Source organism: Rhinolophus hipposideros (assembly GCF_964194185.1).
Source record: "Rhinolophus hipposideros genome assembly, chromosome: 11".
NCBI lineage: Eukaryota > Metazoa > Chordata > Mammalia > Chiroptera > Rhinolophidae > Rhinolophus > Rhinolophus hipposideros.
In genome coordinates, this window is record NC_138057.1 from 16716654 (window position 1) to 16728787 (window position 12134).

Here is a 12134-nt window from a genome sequence, read left to right on the forward strand (position 1 = left end):
TCCGCAGACCTACTTCTACGCTTTCACCACCCAGACTCAATACAGGTTCCCAAATCTCCCATGTTCCCTCCCACCGCTGTACCTTGGGCACATGATCTTTCCTCGGCTGGGGATTCCTGCGTCGGTTTGTCCACCCAGAAATCTCCAACTCACCCTGCAAGGCCCAGTTCACCCTGCCACCTCTCTAACGTCTGCAGACCGGCCAACGTGCTCTATCACCCACACATTTGCAGCATCGCACACAGCTCCACAATCAACGTCCTCACTATTTCATAGTGGTTTGTGTGCAGGAATATCTTCTGTAATAGCACTGAGCCTGGACAACGATAGCAATGTAATAATAATAATAATAATAATAATAATAATAATAATAGTCTTTCCTCTGTTTCTAAAAATTGCCAGTAATGTTGAGTCTTTGGTAGATTCTAGGTAATTTGCTAAGCCATTTATTAGCTTGAACCACATAAAACTGCTATTCTTATTCTTAAAAATGGTCGCGTATTGGTGATTTCATGTAGTTCAACCTAAAACAGGTCTCTAATTTAATCTTTACAACAACCCTAACAGGAAGATATGTTATTATTCTCATTCTACAGGTAAGAAAACTGAGGCTCAGAGGTTTTAAGTAACTTTGCCCAAGGTCACAGGACAAGAGAGCGAAGGAGCCAAAACTGCTTCACTCTCAATAGTCTTAACTAGTACTATTCCCTGACTCTCAGGATGATCTGTTTAATTGGTTAATCAACTAATGAAGCAATGATGTGGGGGTCCCCAGAGATATGATGGCGATTGTCTAACATAAGCATGTCCAGAAACGACAAATCCTGGTGTTCACGTGGGAGTTGAAGCATGTATTCTTAGCAGCAAGCAAAGGCTGTTAAATACTGAAATGAGTTAATGAAGAAGGTTCATGGAAAGGATTTCTGCCCCCAGTGGAGGGTAGATTCTCATCTGTCTGAGATGGTTTAAATATAGTCCTTTGTGAAGGTCAATCAATACATTGGGCTTACTAAGTGCTTTGCAGTCTCCTTATGATACTCAGATACTCTGGTTTAATGTGGCTCAGCATGTGGCCTGAAAACAGGAGGGTGCTGATCTCCTAGTCAGAAATCATCTCCTCCTCCTTAAAACTCTCAGGCCTCTGACTTGATCTTTGTGACATACGTAGTGGTTTTTGTATGTTGTCCTGCTTTCCTTGAGAGAAAAACACATGTAAAGCATGAAATATCTTCCGTGGTGCCTGAGTGTTTAATGCTACATTAAAAAAAATTTGATTAAATGGAATTTCTTTCCACTTTCGAAAGAATCCTATAATATCAACTGAAAACAAGTCCTCAATTTTTGTCTGAAATCTATTATCAAAACTGAGCAATCACGTCATGAGAACAAAGCTTTCTTAAGGGAGCTTTTGGTGCAGTCATGATTAGGTATATATTTTTTCTCTCTCTCAGCATCATTTTGAAATATTGTTGCTCAGATGTTAATTTCTTCCAGGTAAAAAGTCTGAAAGATGAACCAGCATTTCTGTCAATAAGAAAGAGAACTAGCTAGATTACTAATAGAAAATAACATATCCACATATCTAAGCTGGTGTTTAGCAATTTCCGATGAGCTACTACCATCTCAAAATAATTCTAATGGAAAAGCTTTTTTGTGATTGTCACTCCATAGAAACACAACTTTTCATGATGATAACGAATATGTACAATAAAAATTGCTCAAGACCCTTATTCTCAGTAAATAATAATAACCACATGGTACAGACCATTAAAGTGAAACAACAACAACAAAATTCTGTTTTTTTGTTGCTCTAGCTCATTTGATCCATATAACAATCCTTACCATTTATATCACCACTTTACAAGATATTTAAAGGAAGCTTGGATCAGAGAGATGAAGAAAATTGCTATGAGTCACAAAGCTAGGAATAGCAGAGTGGACTGGAACCCAGGCAAATCTCATGATCTTTACATTGCATCTTTCTTTTCACATGGCCAACCTTAAAAAAAAAAAGAAAAGAAAAAAGAGAAAAAAAGTACTTCTAGCTCAACATTGGAGAAAATCAAGATCCCAAGGAAATGGCCAATACGCTGGAGAAGGCATGTTGTCTTAATTTTGGTAATTGTGCTTAAACATTAATTCTTCACATCTTGTAAAAAAAAATGCCAATAGCTAACATTTAAGGAGCATTTATATCTTACCGCTGTACTAAACACTTTACACGTACCATGTCATTTAATCCTTACAACAAGTCTAGAAGGTTGGTCCTCTTCCCGTTTTATGGGAACTGCAGTTTATGGAGATGAAACTAAGACCTTAGCTTTCATAAGGTTGCAGGGTTGGGAAAGTTAAGTAGCAGAGCTGTGGCTGAACCCACATCAGCTAAATCCAGAAGCTCCTGACCACCATGCTGATCTACTCTGCCAGTCGTTCTCATAGCTGGGTCACACAGCAGCAGCATTCCTGGCCACTTGCTAAAAATGTAAATTCTCTGGCCACATGTGACTTATTCTGGGAGTGGGGCCCAGAAATCTATGTTTTAATAAGCCCTCTAGGTGCTTGTAAGGTACACTGAAATCTGAGAACCAATGTGCTAGACTAAAACAAGAATAAAACGTGACCACTTACAGTACGTGCACGGTGCTATCAGGGCATGCAAAAAGGAAGTGAGAGAAGTTGGAGACCACTAACAAGGTTGTTGAAAATGAAAATCTTCAGTGGGGAATAAAGCCAAAAAGGGAAGAAATCACCTTAACTAGTACATGAGGAACCTGAAAACAGCAATGATGAACAATTAATCAGTCAATATGTTATACTATAATCAAGGATCAGAAGATTCTGCAAGGACTAAATGACACAGAGTTTATTAGTGCATGGTAAATGATCATTAATAAAATGTGGCTGCTGTTAAAAAAAGTGAAGAAATGGATAATCATATAAGGAAATGTCAGTTGTAGAAGAAATAACTTGGGGTCTTCATCACTTGGAGAAATTACAGGTGTGGCCAAAAGGAAAGAATGGAAATTAGCAGTGCTATGAAAACGTGGCATGAACCTGACTGCTCTTTTGATTAAAAAAAAATCAAGATAGTTACAAAGATACCATGCATTGGTTAACGAAAAGTTTGACCTGGCTAACTGCTAAAAATCATGAATTTACATTTAAGTAGCACATGGTTTTGCATCAATCCTTACCTTTGGTGTAGAAACAAGAAATTACCTTGTTAGAATTGCTCAAATGTAGAAATTAGTTGACTTGGAATTTATCAGGTCCCCCTGGTTATACCTTGGATTTATCTGACTGATCACCTCTGCTGCCCTGTAATTTTCTGAAAGAGCTAATGCTTCACATGAGCGCCTCCAAAGAGAGGACCAAGAGCAGCTTCCAAAGGCATGTCATTCCAATATCATTCATTCTATCTCTTTAGAGAACTGTTTTTTCAAAGCACAATGTGGAAGGACTAAAAAGTGATATCAAGAAGAAAGATACTCACAAGTGAGTATAAAAAGAAAAAGGATTCCAATAGAAAAAGATACCAAAAGTCATTATACAACAAAACTGTGGATTATTCCGTTCATTTGATGGCTGCTGATAAGATTTTTTTTAAAAAAATTATCTGTTGTTTAAGAGGAAACACATCAAAGAGAATGCATTAATTGAAGCTGTCAAAGGAAATACTAACCAGTGAAACTATTTACCTGGACTTGAAAAGAAGATTCAATAACTTCCTTGAAGACAAAGGTATGCTCTTCTCTAACGTAATGTTTTGTAGCAATTTCCATTCTCATGTCAATAAAATATTAGCTAAATTAGCTAAAATGTATTGACTGCTTACTGGGTACCAGGAATCATTCCAAGCTTGATACATACATTATCTCCTGTCATTTTTGTAGCAATTCTATGATGGAGATGTACTATTGTTGTCCTCTTCCCATTTCACATTTTATAGTTCAAGAAATTTTATGGCAGAGTGTTCAAGTTACTCTCCAAAGACGGCCCCAAAGATTTCTGCTTCTCATTATATGCACAAGCTGCTCCTTCCCTAAAAAACTGGAGTTCACATTCCCTCTTCTTGAATCTGTACTGGGTCTAAGACTAATTTGACCAATACAATTTAGAGAAAGAAATATTATGAGTATTCTAAGTCAGGTTTAAGAAGACCTGGAAGCTTCAACATTTTGAAATCCAGCCACCATGTCATGAGGAAGCCCAAGCAGCCATGTGAAGAGACTCATGTAGAGAATACTCAAGACCCCTGGCTGACAGTTTCAGCTGAGCTCCCAGCCAAGAGCCAGCACCAATGTGACAGATATGAGTGAGCCATCTTGGAAGTCTATCCTCCAGCCACAGTTAAAACTCTCCAGCTGGTGGCCCATGGAACAGAGCTAAGCTGTCTCCACCATATCCTGTCCAAATTGCAAAATCATTGTTGTTTTAGGCCACTAAGTTCCGAGGTAGCTTATTACACAGCAATAGAGGAGTGAAACACTGAACTATCTAAAGTTACATAGTAAGACAGTGCAATGTCAGGTAGGCCATACATTTCACTCTCAAATAAATTAACAAGTGGCATAGGAAGATGTGAAAAGAGAGGATTCCTTTCAGAGGCAGGGGTGAGTGGAAGATGTGCTTATATGATACTTTATTCTACAAATAGTCACTGAGAATCTGCGAGGTGTCAGATACTGAGCACAGATGCTACAGATACAAAGCTGAATAGTCAGAGTTGTGAGCTTAAGGAATTCTCCATGCAAAGCCACTGAGACAAAATTTCAAATTATCAAATTGATAAAATAATAGATAGATTCCTCAGATCACTTGGCAACCTGAGTTGGTACTCTTGGTTTCTTACATCCACTCTAAGGCAAGGAATTGCAGTGCAAGAGTGAGCTTGAAGTGGGGGTAGGAGAAAAGTGCAAGTAAATTTTCATGGTAGACCAACAATAATAACAACAATAAAAAGTGTGTGTGTATATGTGTTTACAGGTGTACAGAAAGACAAGTTTGAATGGTTTAATTTTCTTTCCCATAATATCCATTTATGTTTTGCCTTCCATTCTTACACACACACACACACACACACACACACACACACACACAGACACACACGCTACTCCTGTGGCAAAATCCATGGCAATATTCTGATCAAACTGAATGTCAGAGTTCTTTAAAAATGGTTACAGGCACTTCTAGTTCCAAGATGAAGTAGCCCTATTTCCCCATCTCACAGAGGCAGAGGCTCCTCTCTTACACTAAGAATTCATGAATATAACAGCACAAATAAGCTGATGAAAATTCTGAAAGGTGGGAAGAAGAGGACAGACTGCCTAGGAATCTTAGGACTTGAGGAACCACGTCACTGAGTTCCTCCCCTGCCATCTATCCTAGACATGGTGCTACAGAAACCAAAAATATGCACAGACAAAAAACAAACAAACAAACAGAAAAAAAAACAAAATAAAAAAACTCCAAGGAAAGTTTATTCTTCCTAGCCAAAAGACTAGGAAAGGGAGGCCTAGCAACAGAAAACCCTTTATAGAAATAATTCCTTACTCTAGGTGAATTCAAACAAACAAACAAACCTGCATGCTTCCCACCCCATGGCTTTAGGGGAGCTAAGTAAGTAGGGAGTTAGTTGATATTCCTCTCCACTTCCTTCCCCACAGAAGTAATCAGTGACACTCAGATCCCTCCCAACGTGGTGTCAGTGAGGTCCAGTGCCAAGTAGTCTCCCACCCCTCCCTAATGGGTTGTAATAAAACTAAACAAACTGAGTCACATCCTGTCGGTGCTCCACCCCACCCCCAATGTCAGTGGAGCTGAACCTCCATGCCCACTATGAGGTGGTAAGAGAAATTCTGAGGCAAGTATGAGGTGGTAAGTCGGTCCTCCTACCCCCACTTCTGCCCCATCCTGCACTAGCAGAGCAGGTGTGTCTGTCCTCTACTTTTCTCCTCCCAGCTTTCAGCAGGGCACAGTCTGAGTCCGCCCCTGGGATGCAGTAAGGCAGTTAAGTTGATGCCCCACTTTCCCTGGGGAAGTGTCAGGAGGACTAAGTGGGGAGGTGAAGTTCCAACCCACCCACTAGCAAGGAGGCAGTGTGGGCCAGTTCTCCACTTGTGGTATTGGAGAGCTCATCAGGAAGCCAGACATGTATACCTTCCCAGCCCTCACGCTACACCTCACCAAGGCGACTACCTACTGGAAAAAAAAGATTAAATAGAGTCCAGAGTCTTATAAAATAATATCCAAAATCACTCACCATACCAAGAACCAGGAAAATCACGACTTAATGAATCAAGACAATCCACAGCCACCAACCCTGAGATTAATCACACATTGGAATTATGTGACAAGGGTTTTAAAGCAACCATCATCAAAATACTTCCACGGGCAAATACAAATTGTCTGAGACAAATGAAAACATAAAAACAATCATCAACAATGTTATCTCTTAAGTTATTAAGTTCATGTAACTGGTAACTATGGCTATTGCCCCGTGTTCTTAAGGTACACAGCATCTGCTCCATAACAGTAAGAATATTGTATCTATCTGAAAATATTTATAGCACTGGCCCTCATTTTCCAAAGAACCTAAGAAATTATTATGCAATTGAATCTTCTACAGAATCCACAACCAACAAGATGCTGCTGGAGGAGCTCATGGACAGGATGTGACAACCAGTTGACCCATAAACTGGATCCAGGCAATCTGAGGCTCCTTACCCTCCTGTCCTTGGAATGTACATTCTGCCAACCACTCCCACACTAGGAGCTGTTTCAAGGACATAACCTTGAGAGGGTAAGATGTTGTTGAGACCATCTGGACTGAATATGTGACTGAACCCATTTAAGGCTTTTATATAAACTTTTCAGATTCTGGCAGGCAGATGCGGAGATCTATTCATCTTTTGGCCACCCAAGAGACATGAGTCATGTATAAGTTCACTTGCTTCTGAAAACTGCCATCTACCAATCTGGAGTGGTTGGCCTCTTTCTTCCATCTCTCCTTGCTCTCCTTGGGGGGCAGTTTCAGATTTTACCTGGGAAATTCCTGAGTCTGCAAACCAACAGATGTACAACATATGACCAGTAGTTAATTTCTTTGTTTCATGTTAGTTGCTCTTCAATTTCCCATAAATTTTATCCCATGTATTCATTTGCTTAACTTCTATCTCAAAACGGTAAATCCTCTAATAAGAATGCTCTGGAACATGGTAGATAGAAAAATACTGAGTAATTTGGGCTTGACATTGACTTTCATTTACCCTTGACACTGATAAAATGTACTTCCTTTTTTTTCTGAAGAAAAGAATTTGTCAAATGTGTACTGTACGATAAGATCTTAGAGAAAGAAATGCTTCCAATGTCCTTCTTTCATTAAGGTTTTAGGCTTCCCTGGTATGACTCGAGGTGCCCCTAAAGTATACCTTTGCCTAATTCCTGACATCAAGACTGAAATTACACAATCAGAGTCTTTGTGCATAAAACACTTGTCAATCTTCAGGCTCTCCTCTTGAAGTGGAAATATTCTATAAGGAAATGTATCTCAGTGATGAATGCTTGTTTATATCTCAGAAGACACGAGCTCAGTCAGACTCCACTGCTCACTGCCCAGTGTGATTTTGGGCAAGTCTTTCAAACTTTTTAACCTTGTATCATTATTTGTAAAGGATGTATCACCCACCTATCTGGTCCACTTGAAAAGGTTGACAGCAAAAATAAAATAATGCACAAGTGGATACTTTATACAATATAATGAGCTATGCAAATAAATACAAGGGATTACTATTAGCAGATCATTTTTTGTGGACTTTTGTAAAACTGAGCTGTCATGTTAGAACAAATTGTTCAGTAATAAACCATATGAATAGGATTTTGGGGGCAGCCAGAGGGCTACCAGATATATCAACAGGAGTTAGGGAACCATCAGAGGAAGAGTAGGAGTTTGCTGGAGACAATTTTGCTACATCTCAAGTTGCCCTTACAGAGGCATTTAGTTGGAAAGAGTGATCCTTGCAACATGTCTTGTGGAGTATACGCTCAGATTGAGAGGAGACCTACAGCAAAATATGCTATTTACGCACATTATACATGGAGGTGGACCACTTCCAAAAGTGCTCAAAAATTAAAGACCCTCCTCAGTTAACACTATACGTGGACTGTGTTAAATATTCCTCCCTCCATGAGTTTTTGTTAAAAATGTTCTCTGTCCTACAATCCCACTACCTGAAAGGCTGCAGAAGTGACAGGAGAAAGTACTGGAAAGAATATTCAAAGACTGGATTCTAATTTGATTCCAGTACTGATTTACTGTATGACCAAGACTGAAAATGTCTCAACTTCCATAGAACACTGAACTGAATACTATATGCATTTATGATCTATGGTTGGGAGACTTTTTTTCTAATTTGCTTCACTCTTTTGTTGGCAGCGGCTTTTATACAAAAAATAAATAAATAAATAAAAGAAAGAAAGACAAAAAGAAAAAATCAGGTCTTGGGAACTATTTCCTGATACAGATTTTAATTTTCTTACAGCCAAACTATATGTAACATCCCTCAGAGTAGTGACTCGCACTAGTTTCACAAGTGTGTGTATGTGTGGATTCTGATAATTTTGTACTCTGTAGGGGAGGAAGAAAAAACACAATTCAAATTGAGGAACAAAAATCCTCAAAAATGTTTCTTTATAACTGTTTTTAGAGACCTTTGTTAGGTTAGATTTTGAGATGGTGCTAAGGTGGTAAGCCACGCAAGAGATCGATGTGAAAGCTCAGGCTTAGCAGTCAGAAAGCCAGAGTTTAATCCTTGGTTCTGCTTTCCACTGCTTAAGTGACATTTACACAACTGTAAAACTGTAAATTGCGATAACATCTAGATTCCAGATGAGTTTTTCTAAGGTGATTAAAAATAATGCAAATAAAGTCCTTGCATACATGAGGAAGTCAATAAATGGTGCCTTGATTACGATGGTGGTCATCATCACTGGGGGCAAAGAGGGAGCATAGAAGCAAGAGACTGATCTTTTGCTCCTGTATCAGCAAAGCCATCCTCAGCTCTGTAGAGCCTTCCAAGAGGGAATGGAAGCTTGCCACTCATTTCAAGAATTTCAATCCATGTCCTCTGGCTTCTTTGGAACAGACCATAGCCTATCCTCGAACAGGCCAAATTTTCTCCCATGGGCTTCTCCTGAATGCTGTTTCCTCATAAGGAGGAAAAACGGTCCATCTTCCAATTTCTGTGACCTAAGATGATGATCATAGCTGTAATAATAATAATAGTAATAACAACCACCACCAGCACCACCCCTAGCTCTTATCCATCCATTAGGTCCTTTCTATGAAGTCCCCGGAATGTATTAAATCCTGTACACATATTACCTGACTTAACCTTTTCATCACTTTTGTGAGGTAGGTATTATTACTCTATTAAAATATGAAAAAATCTTGGTTCCGGTCAAGATGGGGCAGTACGTAAATGTTGTGAATGTTGTGCTTACCTTCTCTCATGACTACATCAAAATTACAACTAACCTACAAAACAACCGTTATTAAGAATTGCCAAAAATCTTGCTGAACTGAAGTCCTACAACTAAAGACGTGTGGAAGAAGCCACCTCATGACTAGTAGGAGGGGCAGAAATGTGGATTGGGCTGGTCCCACACCCATGTGACCATTAAAAATTGAGAGGAATATCTTGGCTGTGGAGTTCCCCCTGGGGGAGTGCCCTCACTCCCAGCCCCTCCCTAGCCCAGGGTTCCAGTGCCAGAGAGAGAAGTCCCATAATTTCTGGCTGTGAAACCCGGCGGAGATTGTGACTGAGTGAGATGGGGGGCAACTGGAGTCCCTGGTGCTCCTCTTAAAGGCACTAAGCACAGACTTACTGATGGAATCACTGTCTCTGAGCTCCAGCACTGGGGCAGCAGCTGAAGAAGCGGCAGGGACATAGGGTGGGGAGCTAAGTTGTTTGGCTTCAGGACAGCAGCTGTGGGGGGACAGCTTCCTTCTGGACAGAGGAGCTGATTGAGGCTATTGTTTCTCTGTTGAACCCTCCCCTTCCTGAGTGCAGATGTAGGCAGCTGCTATATCTGAGTCTCCATCAACCTGGCTAACACTGTTTGTGCACTACGCCCTGGTGATTACAGACCCCATCCCTCCCTATTTTGGGGCACCCAAGCTGCTTCCAGTGGCTTTTTTGAACAAACTGCCTGCCTTGGCTCATGCTGCAGATTTTTGAAGGTTCCCAGAACCTAGACAAGCAGCATCTGCCTTGAGTGTTTCCCATACCTCTGACTGAACAGCCCTAAGCCTGGCACTAGCAGCAACTGGCCTTGGTTTGCAGCTTGGCCTCTCAAAGCAATTCGAAGCATGGCACTAGTGGTGGCCATCTGAGGGTCACTTTGTGGCTCCTGCTGGGTGGCCCCAGGAGGGGCACAGGCTGTGGCTGAACTTGACCTGCAGCAGGTACCTTCCCAGGTGGTCATAGGGCTGGCATCCCCAGTGGCCAGCTTTGAAACAAACTGGAGCATCACCCAGCTGCCTCCAAGGATGACACACCCAAGTGGCAGATTTAGCAGGCACCAGAGCCCTGCTGAAGCAGATCCTGCTGTGTAGGGTCAGCCTCTCTACAACTCCTGCACTGCAGTCAAGGTCAGTCCTCACAACGAGTGAGCCTGAGGATCGATCCCTCCCAATGAGGGATCGATCAGCAACCAAGGCTCAGCTACAAGAGGAGGGCACACACAAACCACACAAGGGACACACCTGGAGTGCATGGCTTAAGTGACCAGGAAGATTGTGCCACTGAGCCCCAGAGCACACCTACTATATAAGGCCACTCTACTAAGAACGGGAGACATAGCAGTTTTACCTAATACATAGAAACAAACACAGGAAGGCAGCCAAAATGGGGAGTCAACGCAACATGTTCCAAATAAAAGAACAGAACATAGCTCCAGAAAAAGAACTAAACAAAATGGAGACAAGCAATCTATCAGACGCAGAGTTCCAAACACTAGTTATAAGGATGCTCAGTGATCTCAGGGAGAACTTCAACAAAGTGATAGGAAACATAAAAATGGAGATAGAAAACACAAGAAAGAACCAGTGAGAAACAAAGACTACAGTAATGAAAATGAAGAATACATTACAGGGAATCAACAGTAGATTAGATGAAGTAGAGGATCAAATCAGCGATTTAAAACATAAGGTAGCAGAAAATACTCAATCAGAACAGCAAAGACAATAGAGCATCCTGAAAATTAAGGAGTAATTTGGGAAATTACTCTGGGAAAACCTCAAGCATACCAACATTTGCATTGTAGGGGTAGAAAGAGAAGAGAGAGAGCAAGGAATCGAAAACCTATTTGAAGAAATAATGACAGAAAATTTCCCTAACCTGGTGAAGGAGATAGATATACAAGCCCAGGGAGTGCAGAGAGGCCCAAACAAGATGAACTCAAAGAGGCCCACATCAAGACACATCATAATTAAAATGCCAAAGGTTAAAGAAAAAGAGACAATTTTAAAAGCAGCAAGAGAATCTTAAAAGCTGGCGTCCCCAGCTTTAATTATCTACAAGGGAGCTCCCATAAGATTGTCAGCTGATTTCTCAACAGAAACTTTGCAGGCCAGAAGGGATTGGCACAAAATATTGAAAAGTGATGAAAAGCAAGGATCTATAACCAAGACTACTCTACCCAGTAAGGCTATTATTGAAAATCAAAGGACAGATGAAGAACTTCCCAGACAAGAAAGAGCTAAAAGAGTTCATCTCCACCAAGACAGTATTACTAGGAATCTCAGAGGGATTTCTTTAAGATGAAAAAAAAATATTAAAAATATGAATAATAAAATGGCAATAACTACATACCTATCAACAATTAGTTTCAATGGAAATGGGTTAAATGTTCTAGTCAAAAGGTAGGGGAGCTGAATGGATAAGAAAATAGGACCCTTACATATGCTTCTTACAGGAGACTCACTTCATCTTGAAAGACATACACAGACTGCAAGTAAACGGATGGAAAAAGATATTTCATGAAAATGGAAATGAACAAACAAAAAAATCTGGGGTAGCAATACTTATACCAGACAAAATAGACTTTAAAACAAAGACTATAAGAAGACACAA